A 17,185-nucleotide genomic window follows, 5' to 3' on the forward strand; every position below is an offset into this window, starting at 1 on the left:
AAATTAGTTATTTTACAAAATGACTAAAAGCTTGCAACTCTGTATAAAAATGCTATTATTTTATATTTTATATAATCATAAATTTGTTTTCCAGATAAGTGGCTTTGGTTTGTGAAACCAATGGCATTATTTTTTTTCTCTATCAACTCTCTACAGCTAAATATAAGCCTCTGGAATTCGCAGTTCAAATGTGATTAACTTGACTGGCACAAGAAAAGGGAAGCAAGACTGAAAGGATGGGGAGATAAAAACAAAATGCAGAAGTATGGACATGAAATCCTCATATTACAGCATGTATAAAGTCAGTGTCTGTCGCCATGCTCTCTCTATAATAAATCTAATTTTCTTCTAGATCTTCTCTTTATCTACCAAATGTTTATGAAGAAAAAATCAGAAACCACAAATCAAGACAACGTATGACACTGGAAAGAAAATCAGCTCTCCCAAATGGTTTTAGGAACACAAAATGGCTAGGTTTATGTTTGTTGAATGTCATACTATGTAATTTTCAACATTCATTACACAGCATTTTCACAAAGAGGATGTCTTTTTAGAAAAGGTAAATATTACAGCCTGCCTATTTCTTCTCTACTTTTGCAACAGCTAACTGATATTATATAAGAATGTAGGCAAAAGTGGATGGACCTGTGTGCAAACAGAAACACATTTTCTGCAACATATACAGGAAGGAAATTATCCCAAATTTGGTAAATGCATTCATTATTTCCTAATATTTGCAAATTTGTTCATTATTCTTTTTTTAGTTGTCTATAATCTAAAAACAAAACAAAACAAAAAAACCAAAAACAAAACAAAAAAAAACCAAAAAAAAACAATCAACCAAACTAAATAATCAAGATTAAGATCAATGAGACAGGGAAGATTAAGATCCAGACCAAGCAATATCATAATGATAAAACAAATAAATTATGTTTCCATCTAGCCTCAAATACCCAACCATGGGGCAAAATTATTAGTAAATATTTACGTGCTTTTCATGTGAATATCCTCTCCCTCATATCATACCATTCTTAGCAAAAGCTGGCTACCACTGATATTAATTGAAAAGGTCCTAGGAAAACTACCATTATTGTCCTGATTTCTTCAGAAAAGAGGTTTAACCCTGAACTAGATAAACATCATATGTTAGTGAAACTTCTCAAAGACTTCTTACTAGTCAGCAGAACTATTTAGCAAAATACTTAAAAATTAAACATGAAATTATAGTTATATTTTAAATGGCACTCACAGTTATATACAGATTAGTCTAACACATAATGGTATTATTTTAGTACAAAACAAATATATAAAGAAGTCATGGCTGAAGATGCCTCAAAAAAGCTAAAAATATAGACTGTTAAAGTTCTTGATACTTGCTACAGTATCTCTTCATCTCAGATACATCCCTTCTAAACAAAATATAACTAAACATATTCTCATATGTGTATAAACAAATGTTTATACTATATACAAATGCTTACTATACCTGTGTTGCGTTTTTTCATAAAATCTTCAGAAGTATAAACGCTTAATGTCTTGGTTTAACTTGATCAATAAAGGCACAGTAGCAGCTCTTTGATTCAACCTATGCCATAGCTTTCATACTTACCATGATCAAATTTTGTTCACCAGAAATTACAGTGGTTCATGCTTATTTATGACAATGTTTTAAAAAAAGTATCAACTACATTTTGAATCTATGTTGCTTTCATAAAATGGATACTGTATCTAAGAAATATTCCTTAAAACAATCATGAATATTTTGAAATCATACGTTGCAATAAGATTTTAAAAATATAATGGGAAAGAATAGATAATTAGTAAAATGAAACCCACAACTCCTCTGATATGGGAACTCTCCATGCTAGTTCACTGATCTAATGACTTTCAGTAATTTTTTTGCCTTAGAAATGAAAAAAAATATTTTTGAAAGACACTTTCTTTGGTCTTAGTGAACACAGAAAAGCTTTTATTTAGAATATGCTAATAAGTACAAACATTCAATTTCTAAAATCCCTTCAGAAACATTTTGCATTTTTTCTGTAAGAAAGCCATACATTTTTTCTGGTCACAGTTTTTAATTGTCATTGCTTATTTTGAGTCAAAGACTGTTGTCTGTTCTTTGAACATTAACTCCTAAACCAAGCAAACTCAATATAACCTGTATATGGTTAGCTATCGTTGGCCTGGAGAGGGATAAGAGAGTGAAAACAGCAACATCAAAACTAACTTTAAACACCTTGGGAATATTTTCATCTTGTCACATCTATAATCAAATCAAAGTAAAGATTTTTTAGATTTGCTATTTTAAATAAGTACTAAAAGCTAATATGTATTACAAAGTAAACTCTTAAGCTGGTGTGTGGGCCTACATATAGCCCAGACTTTATCTTTCTAATCTGGTGATGAATACAGCAGGCCACCATCTGGTGTGCGTGTACATCAACAACTACAATACAGCCCCACAATTTAATAATCACAAACTTTAACTGCTACTTACCACTTATTTCCAGCTACAGAAGGTCTCTGATTTAAGCTGTCAAATAAACGTAGAAAAACAGCATAAAATTAACTGTTTTTGTTCCAGATTGGGTTTCACATGCAGACAGTGAAGAAGAGAGAGCTCTGCTGTTGCTACAGAAACCTGACGCTGAGGATTTAGTGACAGCATCAGATGGTATTGTACTAGAGATTGTCTGCTTGAGGGACTAGACAGCATGCTGCTGATAAGAAATAGGAATGGATTCCAAATGTTTTCAATTTGCTTTATCAGAGGAATCCTTTCATTGCCTCAAATATATTAATTTTATAGCAGATACAAAGAATTTATATTGATGTTAAAAAAAAAAATTGAAACATAATCTGCCTGGAAGCTCTCAATGCAGGTAACTAATCTTCCTAAACCCTTACTCAATATGTAAATATGTAAAGTTTTTAATATTAATACTATATTTCAGTCTGATAAATATTTGATTTTATATATATATGATTCCTGAAATAATATATTTTTAAACTGACAACTCATAAAAATGAAAAAAAAAATTAAGTTCATGTGTTTTAAGTTCATTAATTACTGTCAAAAAAGGATCCAAAGAGGAAAGATCTCCAAAAAATTCCAGATTCACAGGGGCCTGGAACTATTAAATTTCAGGGATTTATTTCATATTCAGTCATTTAGTTTTGTAAATGTTTTTATTTTGTGATAAAAGTTGCAAAATAGTAGTACAACTCAGAAACAGTATTTCTGAACACAAGCAGCATGAACCGTAAAGTATCATCTGTCAAAATGCATGTATTTGTCTGCTCAACATTTTCTTCTATGAAGTCTCTTTTTACTTCACAAATCTTTCTGAACTTCATTTACCTCTGTAGTTAGTTGATTGTTTGTAGATTAACAAATATAATAAAAATATTCTCTGAAAACAAAACTCATGATTCTTCTATCAAATGTGTCTCCTTTTTTGGTAGTTCATCTGAGCTCCAGGATATTGGTTCATTGGGGAGCGTCTATAAATACACAGAAAAAATATTATATATTTAATTAAGAGTCTTCTGTTCCAAGGAATTTTACAAACACATTTCCCATTACATAATATTGGAAAGCCTGTTTATAGTACTCACAAAACCAACTCCTTTCCTTCAAAGATAAGACCACTGCAACTTTACTCTCCAAATAGAGCAGAAAGGACTGCCATTTCAAAGGTCTATACCAAACATCACACAAGACCATTTGATCAATATGGCTTTGAAGGTTAAAGATTTATTCAGTCCTATTGGGATCTGAGACTGTATCTCCTGGAGCCTTAGGTATTTTAAACATGAAGATAACCCCATCAACAGACCTCTCCATTAGCATCAAAGGGAATTTCTGATTATGTCAACAGTAGTGCCAAGCCCTCCGTCTACCTACCATCCCCAAAAAATCCCAAAAAAACAAAACTAAACTAAAAAACAAACCAACAAGTCTCTCACCAAACAAACTGGTCAGAGCAAGGAGAAGCCTATGAATTTCCTTATTATGAATTTGCCCATTATGAATTTCCCCATAATATTTTCTCTTTGGATCCAAAATAATACTGGGGAAAAAAGTATTCATTGTTTACCCTTAGCCAAATTAAAACTTCATCACTGATTTTTTCTCTGTATTGGTTTTTGAGCAAGATTTAGGAAGTTAAAAATAAAGAGTAGGGTTATCTTAAAAAAAAAAAAAAAGGCAAAACCAACAGAATAATATTAATTTGGAGTCAATATAGGTAATCTTGGCTTAAATGCACTAATGACTTTTGAATTAAACATTAAAAAACAATCAATATAAACATTTTGGATGATTTTTAAAGAAAGAGTGTTTTGAATGGTAAAGAATTTCTTTTTGAATAATCAAAATAAAATGTGTTATCTTTTCACCAACGTACTAACTTTCTAACTTTTTGGAAAATTCCCCTATATTCTAGTACAAGCTGCTCACCAATTTCTATCTGAGATTTTTGGTTTAGACCGAAACTTTTCCCCAGTTCCTGTTTGGGCATATGTAATACTTGTCAAAGCCAATAAAATATCCCACACAGAGTACATTGTGAAATAGCTTTGAAGACCTCCTAGCAAAAGCGTTCCCACTACAAGATATAATATTTAAAGGATTATATGGTATTTGAACATAAAATACTGCATGTACATTCACCTTTTTCATCTTAAAGTTTTAAAGAAGAGCTTTGAAGAGGCTTCAAGAGAAGGGTGCAGGAAAACATGAAAGAAAATTATTCTAAATATTTTTGAACTAGGGGAAATTTTTAATCCAAGTAACCAAGCAAAAAAAATGAAAAAAAATTGACATGACATCATTTAAGACTATGTTAAAACGTAAAAGAAATATTTTTAGAGTGATTTCTGTAAAAAATGTGCATCTGGTTTTTGAAATCTCTTTTAGTCCATCATGTTCAAAACGTAAATCACAGAGAGGCTGAAATTATTTTATAATAGTTTGTGAGTTTAATCTTTGTGACCTGCAGTGTCTTGGTATCTTTTGGGTTTTTTCCTTCTGATTTTCAGAGTTCACGTGTCATAAGAATGGCTTTATCACCTCTGTGAAGACCAGGGGAACTCCCTTCATGAAGGCAACCAGGAGTACTTAGACAATGTACTTAGTACTTAGTCCCAGAGACTACAGAGAATACAGGACTTTGCAGAAAAAGAACATGAGAGAGTTAGAGAGTGGAGGTCTGAATTTTAAGTGGAGGCTGAAAAACTGCTGAGAAGACTGAGAAGCACAAATGCCTCATAGGCCACAAACAGGACAAGGGAAAATTATGCAGATGTCACTAGAATTCAAAAAGTCACTGAGCAGTTGAAATGAATCTTATGAAGGTGGAACTCTTAATGATGATATTCACAAGAATAAGCAGAGCTGCTTATAAATACTTACCATTTCTCCTCTGTTTGTATCTCTGAGTTTGTTTCTTATTCAAAATATTCACTGCATCAGAGACCTTTGAATAAAGTCCTGCTTTTTTAAAGTGATAGACATTTGCTGTTGTTTTGTTGTTGTTTGTTGTTGTTGTTGTTTTTCATGGAACTTCTAAAGGAAAGATAAACACATCTATGTTTTCAGTCTTGAACATCAAAGCCTGAAGGATCCTGAAGTAACTGTTAGGTGAAATTCAGATCCTAGTCTTTAGAATTTTACCAGCAATGGATGCCATAATGCTTTTCTGAATCTAAATTCTTGCTTCCACGCTAAAGATGCTGTGCATAATTGTAGTGGGACAGTGAGAAATATGACATTAAAAAATATGTTGGAAAGGGTATGACAATAAAGGACATTAAAACATTTGAGTTCTTATTGTGACTATTATAGCTAGATATCATGGCTGGAATGTAAATTGTCCTGCTTTGAAGAAACTACTATTGTTTATTTTAGATGAAAGACCATTGTGAGAAAAATTAAAAATCTCAGAGTATCACTGAATTCATATCGAAAAGGATGAAATGGAATATTGGATGACAGAATTGTTCTCTTTAAAAAGTATTGTACTTTGTAAGATTATGTAAAAGAAAAACTGAAAAGTTATGTTAAACATCTTTAAATGTAATTTAATCATATCATGGAAAACCAGAATTGTATCAAATCATCTGATGCAAGTCTAGAGAAAAACTATCAAGCTTATTAGAGGGATGGAGCACTTCTCCAATGAGGAAAGGCTGAGATGGTTGAGACTGTTCAGTCTTGAAAAGAGAAGGACTATGGGTGACCTAACTGCAGCCTTACAGTACCTTAAAAAAGCCTGTAAGATGGAGGGAGACTATTTACCAAAGTATGTAAAGACAAGGGCGAATAGCTAAAAACTAAGAGACAATGGATTTAGATTAGATTCTTTACTGCGAGGGTGGTGAGACACTGGAACAGGTTACTCAGAAAAGTTGTAATATCCCATCCCTGGAAGTGTTCAAGGCCAGGTTGGCTGGGCCTCTGAGCAACCTGGTCTAGTGGAAGGTGTGGGAACTAGAGGATTTCTAGAACTCTGGAACTAGAGTAGAAGGGCTGGAACTAGAGTATTTCTAAGGTCCCTTCCAATCCAAACCACTCTATGATTCTATGATCATTATATTTGGCTCAATTTACCAAGATAGTTAGCATTCCAAGCTGTATGTTGTCCTCTTAGGAAATTACTTCACTATTAATTCTTATGTATATCATGTTATGAATTACTATAATTCAAAAACTTTTGATTAACTGAATCGTTTCTCATTTAAAAACTTTGGGGAATTCAGAACTACTGCAGCACAGTTTTACCAGCTACAGATTAATGTGAAAAATGAAAGTAATAGGGGTATAATCAAACTCCCAGGATAAGCAAGACAATTCAGATACTTCAAGTTTTGTATAAGTAGCAGCAGATGATGAGCAGTTTGTGAATAAGACAAATTTTCTGATCTATAAATTTAACTTGATTTTAGTTTATGTGTTTCAGCTCCATGAGCACAGTCAACTATATCAAATATAGTAGATGTAGTTTTCTAGTACTGAAACTCACAGCCAGTGCTATATCTGGTATTCATGTAATTTCTATTGTTATAGACACCATAGACACTAAAATAGATACTAAATTACGTGTGTGCCTGTGTATATATACTACTTACATTTGGTCAGAAAACTGGTAAATATATTGTTATGTGATGTGCAAATTGTGCCTTTTTTTTCCCATACATGTGCGCAAATTGTCTGAGGTTTGAGTCACTCTAGCGCCAATGAGACCTGCAGTTTGTTTATACATCAAAGGAAACCATGTCTCTCACAGGGATCATTGAATGACCAGTGTGTTCAGGTCTACCATTGATGACCACACACAGTTGTAAGCAATGAAAAACCATCATTTCAGCTTCCCACTGAAATGCTGCATATTTCAACAAGACAGAAACATCCGGTTCAACATAGTTTACAAACTAATATACTCATATAATATACTAATATACTACAATGATCTCCCATCCTGGTTAAGTCACACTTCTGAATAAATTAGCCTCTAGTGTCTACTCTGTTAATTCAAATTAAAAAACAAAACAAAACACCCCAAAACAACATAAAACCCCAACAATCTTATGTTCTGGGGCTCAGCTTTAAAAGATGAACAAGAAGTATATCAATGTAGATATCAAATGAAGAAAAATTCTCCCTGCCCATCCATATTGCAGTCCATATTGTCAGTTCTGCTATTTGCAACAGATATTACTTCTTCCATACTTTCTCTTTAAGCTCCCTTACTTCTCAAAAAACCCCACACCTGGACTATCTATAAGTAATTTTATTCTCACTTTATTATGCACCACTTCTTTCTGTTTCTTTGTAAAAGCTGGTCTCTTTCGGGCAAGGGCTATATATTATCTCACTCCACCACTACATGCATATATTTGAAGCTATATAAAAATGTTAAATAATGAACAATAGAAAGCAATTCAGAACACTCTCTTACCAAAACTTAAATCTGGCAAGATTTCAAGAAAACATTATTGGAAGCAGAGTAGGAACAGACATCAGTGAAGTATCTATAGATTTATTATTTGTAGTAACAGAACAGACAGCTCTTTATCTATACACGTATTACTTCACCTCACTTCATCTCATCTCATCTCATCTCTGTCCTTCAGTATATATACTTATATATGAAGTATAATAAATAAAATAAGCACTTCAAGGAACCTTGGTTCAGGTTGTCATATCCCATATTGTCATGCCTATAACTCACATGTTGTGTAATAGATATACATCATAGTGCTATAGTATTTTATATATGCAGCATAGTGATTAGCATTTTTGTACTCTGTTTAGCAAGAAGTTGAAGATCTGACAACTATCAGTTTAGTTATCTTACAGTAAATAGAGTTGCACCTTTTTATGTAAAGCCTGTAAGAAAATTTTGAATATTTTGCTGCTGGGCATGATTTTTCATCACTGGATTGCAATTTGGTTTGGTTGGTTTTTTTTACAAAAACCCCTCTATCATTTAAATTCTACTTTTGTTTCCATTTCCTGCAGAGAGACTTTGACAAATTAGAGTAATGTAAGCATAGGGCATTTTGTTGCAATCTCAGTTCGTAGTACCAGTGTAAGCACAAAAGAAATGAGAATTGTTTTTATCCACATATTCAGATTTACACAGAACCAGGTTTATTGTTGCTATTGCTTACACCTCTACTTGGCTATACCATCAAGAGCTAGAGAAATTGAGTCAGAAATCTCATCTCAAAAAAGGTGGGGTTTATAGATTTTCCCTAAAGCAGGTTTTCTTCACATTTAGTTCCTTACAGAATAGTAATGTTTACATTTTCCAATATACAGTTTGGATTCTGGTTTAATAGGCCAAGATATTTTAATTTTACAGATGTGGCCATACGTGGATGTGCTAACTCAGAAACAGAAAACAGGATGTTGTATTGCTTGGCTTGTTAATATAGAAGAAACTTTTGGTGTTACTTACTCAAAGATAAGTAGATGCTCTCTCTGATGTCATCTTGTTGCTTTTGGGAAGTTGAGTACTACAGCTAATAATTAATAACATTTTAAAGATTGTTATTAAATTATATATGTAGACTTAATTTATTTTTTTAAGTAAAATATTTGAACCATTTCTCCACAGCATGGATAGGTTCATTCATTTTGGCTTATTTCTTCTGAATAATAAGCAGTTAAGTCCTTGATAATAAGGGATCAAGAATTCTATGTCAAGGTATGAAAATATATGCTAATGTGTCTTTCCAAAACTCCTTTCTTAATGATGGAAAAATAAAGGAACACTGTATTCCTGTAGTAAGTTTATCAGATTGTTGTTTTTTTTTACACTTACAGATGCTTTTTAGCAAATATGTTCTTTTCTAAATGGTAGCAGAGATTTATACTTTTTCTTTTGTCTGTTTCAATAAAAGAATTTAAAATTTTTTCTAATGAAAGGAAGTATGTTGCATGTTTAGTCTCTTTCCTTATTCCATCTGCAAGCGCTCAGAATAGTTTGTCTTCCCCTATGGGATTCCAGTGCATATTTTCCAAATAAAATCACTCAAGAAAGAATATAAAAAATAAAAAGAAGCTAGGCCTAGAATCCTAGGTGTGTTAAGTGACAGGTTTGAACTGCAGGATACTGAATCTTAGGCAGTCTCAGTCTCCAGAACAGGGGATTGTTTGAACTACGCTATGATTTCCTCCCTTCCAAGGAAACAGAGTTGCACACAGGGGAGATGCATATCCAGTTTTTATCCTGACATAGATTCAGAATATTTTTAAGGTGCAGCACTGAGCATAAAAGGCATACCTAAAAGTGTGGATACCATCAATTTAACCCTGAAGACTTATGTTTTTGTTCTCTATGCCTCTTCTGTTTCCCCTGCCAGAAATCAAAACTACCTATATGAGAAACACCAGTCACCTGTTTGTGCCCTTATTACACATAAGGTCCAACACAATTTACCAAATGAGACTTTACTTACTAATCCTATCTACAAGATCCTCCCTGATGAGTCAGGAGTACAGTTCCAAAATAGGAAACTACTGTCTTCAAGCTGATTTCAGCTCCCAGAATTTTTACTGAAATTTGAGCTACTTTCAGACAAAAAAATCTTTCTGACAACTTATATTACATATAATAATTATTTTTTCTGTTGATTAGTGGTAATTTAACAATTCTATATTATGGCATGACATCAACACAAAAAATAGTTTCCTTTTGTACTTTTTTATCATAATCATCTAGCACTGTAGAATGTGCTGTAGCTAGACTATTTATCTGTACAGAGCAGATATTTTGTCCAAATATTTAGTTTAACAACATGTTTAAGAGACTTGGAAATGCTGTCTTCAAATCTCTTTTAATTTAGGAGAATGCCCTCATCACGTAGGAACTGCTCCTCTTTCTTTCTGAGAAAGAACAAGTGGTTATGTGTTCCAGGAAATATTAAAACTAGCTTATCCTATACGTTTATTCTAAACTTTTAGCACAGAGAGTAGACTGAAAGTCTTCCAGAGCTGGGAGGTGTTATGAAGATAAGATTTTGTACCTTATCCAATGTCATTGGGCAAGTTCACAACAGAATGAATGCAGTCTGAACTTAAAATATACATTCATTTGTCACCATCTTTCATCTAAGCTCAGTTTCACTTGAGATGAATTCAGAAAATTACCTGTTCAGCCCCAGTAATTTCAAAACAGAAGATAAAATATTATATTCTAAGAGGTTTCATTGTTGTTTTGCACTTCCTCTAGTTCTACAGTTTAAAATACAGCTGTGTAATATGTGTTTACAGTCTTTTTCGTAATAGAACTTCCTCCAGTTATAGTTATATTTTGTCTGTTAAGAAAATAAAAACCCCTGTTTTTTTAGAAAATAAAAGAAAAGAAGCAAATGCTCTATTTGCTAGATGAAAGAAAGATGTAAAATACAATAAATTGTAAAATGTGATTATTAACATTCATTGAGTACTATTTTAGCAATCCAATTTCATGCAATATATACTTAAATAATAACTTGAAAATGTGTCGGTAAAAATGTATAAATGCTTTATATATATATAGCACTTAAAAAGAGTGACCCTGATATCTCGGAGATTGTTGTCTCTTTTCAAATCAAACCTTTAGACACTGTTCCAACTGTGAGGAGACTTGAGTGACTGCCATTAATGATTCAACCTTAAAGAGTATCCAACTGTTTTGGAAGGACAGGTATATTTCTGCCTCATTTTCTCTTTTTTTTCAGTTTTACCTCTTGGAAACATTATTCTGGCCAATGGTATTAGGCCAAAGAATGCTGAAATTAATATTAAAGTGTCAAAAAAATTCAGGCATATTCAAAGCTTAGAAAAGCAAATACGCAGCTCATGCACTGATGCAAATAGTTATAGTTTTTAATTTAGCTTTTAACACAAAGTATATGGTCTCAAGGACATTTATTTGTAAAGAGATATGTCGTTATAGACAGCAACACCAGATTCTTTCTTTTTTTTTATTTTGTTAACTTCAAATTTGCTAGTAAAACACTAAAAAACCCAAGCAAATAAGAATTTGTATATGTGCTTTTTCATACAACCAATTCTACAAAATATATTAATTTTTTTCTTGGCTTGTTATTCCTAGCTATACTTTGTTTTTTGCTATTTAAAAAGCACTTATAAAAACCATGATCTGTAATTTTTAAAGTTCAGAATAATAAGATATTCTGTTAAGTTGCTGCTTCAATTCTTCTCTAACTCATTTCAATATTTTTAAATGCAGTAGGAACTATATGAGGCTTGTATCTCATTTAACATGACTTCAATCCTTCTTCCAATAGTTCATAATTCTTCTGCTTTCATATCATATCTTGTAAATGAAGAGTCTTTTTATATATCGACATTGGTCCCATTAATTTTAATAGTAAATGCATCTATGCAACAAGAAGAGAATATAAGCTAAATCTTTTATTTCACTCTAGAATATATCTCTGTAAATTGATAGCATACAAATGTCTGGTTGATGAACCTTTCATTTTAAACTTAAGTGAACTAGTACTATATAGTGATTTTAGACATCCACATAACTGTCACAAGACTGGAAGTTTTTTTCCAAGGTGTCTTCTAGCTAGTGGAAGCCAATTCCTGTCTCTTCTGCCTGCATGTTCTTAGATATGCACACATAGCTCCTGAAAAGGGAAGCACAGATTTCAGTTGAATTTAGAAAGTCTAGTAGGAAAAAAACCCAAACCCCCGAGTATTATATTTGTTGTGGTTATTAATATTCAGTAGGGAACATGAATACATTGCTAAACAAAACTTGGAAAGTTGTGGTTTTAGTGACAGATGAAGCAGAAATGGATATGACAGAAAAATCTAAATGAGCAAACTTGGTTTGCTTATGAATCTTGTGCACCTCTTCTGGAGCCAATTCTTCATTATCTTCATGTCTGGTTTTGATCATGATGAAAGGACTGAATGTAAATGTCTAGTTTGCAATGAGTTTGCAATGAGTTTGCAATAAGGCTTTATTTCTCTTTTTTTTTTTTTTTTTTTTTTTTTTTTTTTTTTTTTTTTTTTTTTTTTTTAGGAGCATCAGCTGAGTAGAGTCTATTTGCTGGCAGCAAATGTTGTTTGCATTTTTTCCTGTGGGGGTATCTGGAATAATGAGGAACAACTCACAGGTGTATTCCTCTCTGAACTTCCAGAAGTCAAAACCTCAAGAAGGTCTTCAATGCGTTCCATGCATTTTACCAGAGAAACAATTTTTTTACAGGAGAAAGAACTGGACATCTTGAAAATGTTTCCTCAGAAGTGGGGGGCAGCATGTGTGTTTATAGAAATTGGAGTTCTTGATTAAATATTTAATAAAAAATTTAAAAACCCTTTCATTTCAGGAACATGAAAAATGAAAGCCAAGAAAGAAGCATTTTTTGTCTACAATTCCTAAATATTTATGTGATACTATTGCTGTCAAACCTTAGGAGAATTCTATACTCAGTGCCTCAGACTGTCATTCTTCTCCATGGGTGAGGTTCTCCAGTCTAGTTGTTAGCCTATTATCAGCTAGATTTAATAGAGGGAAGTTTCATTTTTTCAGTGAGAAATTTGCTTTATTTTAGTGCAAAAATTTATTCTAGCCTTCCTCCACACAGTTTTCAATTCCTTTCCACTATCAAAAACACATTTGAACCCTATTTGTGTATGCCTTTTGTTGATGGAATTGTTTCTAGAGCTGCTATTTAAAATGATCTGATTCACTGCCCATGTAAGTCAAATGAAATCACCTTTCTACAGTGCTAAGAAAGGTGCAATATCTAAAGGCAAATAAAAAAGTTTTTTGGGCAAGTTAAAAGCTGTCATGTTGTTTTTTATATTTGTTTCCTTTTTTTTTTTTTTTTGGTTCGGTTTCTTTGGGTTTTAGGGGTTTTTTGGTGTGAGTTTTTTTGGGGGGTTTTGCTTGTTTTGGGGGGGTTGTGGGTTTTTGTTTGGTGTTGGGTTTGTGGTTTTGTTTGCTTATTTGTTTGTTTTTTCTTTTCCAGGAGCATTATTATCTGTAAAGAAGGAATGTGAAAACTACTTGGATTGTTCGATAATCTACCCCTTTTATATGTCCAGTAACAAAGACAGATGAAGATGAAGCTGGTAAACTCCATGGCCAGGCTGGATGGGGCATTGAGCAGCATGGTCTAGTCTGAGGTGTTCCTGCCCATGGCAGTGGGGTTGAAACCAGAAAATCTTCAAGGCCCCTTCCAATCCAGGCCATTCTATAATTCTATAAAACTCTGTATTTGCCTTAGAAGGATGGCTTGTCTTCTCCATCCCTCATTCCTTTTTTATCACACAGGTATTTAGTCTAGTGTGACACGAAATATCTCCAGCCAATATAGAGGATAATTTAGAGTTTGTTATTCTTATACAGCCTCTCAGAAATCAGCCCTTGATCCTCTTGGACTTTTTGCTTTGTGGTGAAGGGAATACATTAAAATGACCCTCAAAAGCAACAGTCAAAGCAAAACTGTCTCTAAACCAGAAGCCTTTCTGAGCTCCACATACATGACTTTTTAAAGTTGATTTCCTCTCTCCTTCTTTGCCTCTTTGCCATTTCACTCCTATTATGACTATGGTAGCCTTAGAAAAATATATTTGGGAGTGGGAGAGGGTTGAGAAGATGAGGGTTTATTGATGTAATGTATTGAAAACCTCAAGGAACATTTTTTTATGCTTCTGTCTATACAAAATGTAGAGGATAAGGACTCTGGATCAGTTGCTGGGTTACTTACAGTGCCATGAATTAAAAAAAAAAAAAACAAACAAAACAAAACCACAAACAAAAAGACCCAGCTAAATGACAGCTTCTTTGGAGAGAGTGAAAACAGGTTTTGAGCTAAAGCTGATCAGCCAATATAGAAGTACAGAAGCCTGGACTATTTTATAACTGCCTGTAATTCATTTTACCACATTATTTTAGATGGAGATAAATTCTTAACTTATTTTCCCAACAAGCAGCAATTGGGTACTCTGTAGTTTCTCACAGGCTGACTCCGAATGCAATTCAGCCTGTGCAGATGGTCTGCACAGGGATGACACATCACGTAAGTCTCAATTAGCTTCTCACTGCAGAATTTAAATGGGATTACGTGATACATAAAACCTCACTGGCACTGTCAGAAAAGTGGTGATCTACAACCTCTGCAGTTAAAGGCTAAAATGTAATGAACCAGCAATTTAAGTACTCTATCATTTTTTTTCCTTAAAATGTAATTATGCTGGAATACAATCTTTTTTTTTTTTTTAAACCTCTTTAAAAAAATATTTTGGTACATTCAGAGAGAGACAGTTCTAGTTCTCAAAGTCTGGCCAGAAGCATCACATCCAGAAATGACGACAAGCATTACATCCCTCCTGATATGCTTCTAATTGGTGTTGTTGGAGAGGCAGACATTTGCTCTGCAGTTGTAGGCTGCATATTAGTTATGCATATATATTAGTTATCTTTCTTTTTTGTCTGTTATGGTATTTTTAACCCACAAACAGCAAAACTGAAACGATCAGACTTTGCTCAATTCAGACTGAAGGTCTGTAGTGCTAGCTGAAATTTTTGTTTCATGTTCTAGTAAGGACATATATCTCCAGCTCATCAAGGTAGCTGATAGTCTTATGGTCTTTCTAGACTGCTGTACTTTGACACACAATGGTTGTAACAAAAGGCAAATACTAATTAGCAGAAAGGGTTTTTTGAATGTTACTTTTATAATATTTTATTTATGGCAAGAGTTCTACAAAAGGCACCAATGAAAAAAAGAACATTTCTATTCATTGGAAGCTGGATAATAAATTGATTTTTAAATTATCCTCCTTTCTCACAAGATGCTTTACAGATGTATTTTATTGACTGTCGTTTTCCCCATATAAATAACTTGCCCCTCTATTGAAGTCCACTGAAACAGTGGGATTTATCCCTAAGCTCAAAAAAGAAAATCTGTTAGCATGTTCTTGTGTGGTAGAAATATTTTCTGGAGGAATTTAACTACTTTTAGGATACATACACCTGTTTAAGCCTGGCCAACAAAACCTCTGTCTCTGCTTCCTTTGAGACTGTGATGTTCTCTTAGTCTTGTTATAAGTTTATTGTTGGTGCAAAAATCTCTACTGGTAAACAGGTTTTGAAGAAAGCTTCTAAAAGAAAGAGCTTATCAAGTGCTATGTGCATCCAGCCTGAATGGGCAATGAGGTTTTGAAGGAACTTAGGAATAAAAAGAGGATGTATCATCTTTGGAAGGAGGGTCAGGTCTCTCAGGAAGTATTTAAGGGGATTCCTAAGGCATGTAGGAAAAAAAAATTAGGGAGGCCAAAGCTCAATGCAAACTCAATTTGGCAACTTTTTTGAAGGACATTAAAAATGTTTTAAAAAATATATTAATGGTAAAAGGAAGAGTAAGACAAACCTTTGTTCTCTACTGGATGTGGGAGGGAACTTAGTCATTGCAGATGAGGAGAAGGTGGAAGTGCTTAACACCTTCTTTTCCTCAGTCTTTAGTATGAAGACGGCTTGTCCTCAGGACAACTGTCCTCCTGGGCTGGTAGATGGTGTCAGGGAGCAGAATGGTCGTCCTGTTATCCAGGAGGAGGCAGTCAGAGAACTGCTGAAACACTTGGATATTCATAAATCTATGAGACCAGATGGGATCCATCTCAGGGTGATGAGGGAGCTGGCAGATGAGCTTGCAAAGTCGCTCTCCATCATTCACCAACAGTCCTGGCTCACTGGTGAGGTTCCAGATGACTGAAAGCTGGCCAATGTGACGCCCATTCATAAAAAGGATGGGAAGGAGGATCCTGGTACTTATAGACCAATTAGCCTGACCTCAGTACCCAGTAAGGTAATGGAACAGTTTTTATTGAGTGTCATCACACAGCACTTACAAGATTGGAAGAGTATCAGACCCAGCCAGCACGGGTTTAGGAGAGGTAGGTTATGTTTGAGCAACCTGGTTTCCTTTTATGACCAAGTGGCACACCCAGTGGATGCAGGAAAGGCTGTTGACATTGTGTACCTGGAGTTCAGCAAGGCCTTTGACACTGTCTCCTACAGCATGGTCCTGGAAAAGCTGGCAGCCCACAGCTTGGACAGGAGCACTCTTTGCTGGGTTAAGAACTAGTTGGATGGCCAGGTCCAGAGAGTGGTGGTGAATGGGGCTGCATCCAGCTGTCACCAGTGATATCCCTCTGGGGCCAGTTCTGTTCAATATTTTTATCGATTACATGGATGAGGGGATTGAGTCTTTCATTAGTAAATCTGCAGACAACACTATGCTGGGAGCGTGTGTCAATCCGTTGGAAGGAAGGAGGGCTCTGCAGAGAGACTTGGAACAATTGGATGGGTGGGTAGAGTCCAATAAGATGAAGTTTAATAAATCCAAGTGCTGAGTCCTGCATTTTGGCTACAATAACCCCGTGCAATGTTACAGGCTGGGATGGTGTGGCTGGACAGTGCCCAGGCAGAAAGGGACCTGGGGGTACTGGTAAACAGCCGGCTGAACATGAGCCTGAAGTGTGCCCTGGTGGCCAAGAAGGCCAACGGCATCCTGGAATGTATCAGGAATAGTGTGGCCAGCAGGAGCAGGGAGGTCATTCTTCCCCTGCACTCAGCACTGGTGGGGCCACACCTTGAGTGCTGTGTCCAGTTCTGGCCCCTCAGTTTAGGAGATGCTTGAG

At 34.4% G+C, this 17,185-nt stretch overlaps 1 protein-coding gene across 3 annotated transcripts in view; it reads right to left on the reverse strand.

The window, feature by feature from the left end:
• Nucleotides 1-2,649, reverse strand: part of EYS (eyes shut homolog) — a 789,226-nt gene extending 786,577 nt beyond the window's left edge. For all 3 annotated transcript variants that reach the window (XM_038131819.1, XM_038131820.1, XM_038131818.1), the window contains exon 1: nucleotides 2,501-2,649. The gene's annotated coding sequence lies outside the window, so the exon portion shown is untranslated. The remainder of the gene's footprint in view (nucleotides 1-2,500) is intronic.
• Between the last annotated feature and the right edge of the window lie 14,536 nt (nucleotides 2,650-17,185).

This window comes from Motacilla alba, chromosome 3 (genome assembly GCF_015832195.1).
Source record: "Motacilla alba alba isolate MOTALB_02 chromosome 3, Motacilla_alba_V1.0_pri, whole genome shotgun sequence".
Classification (NCBI taxonomy): domain Eukaryota; kingdom Metazoa; phylum Chordata; class Aves; order Passeriformes; family Motacillidae; genus Motacilla; species Motacilla alba.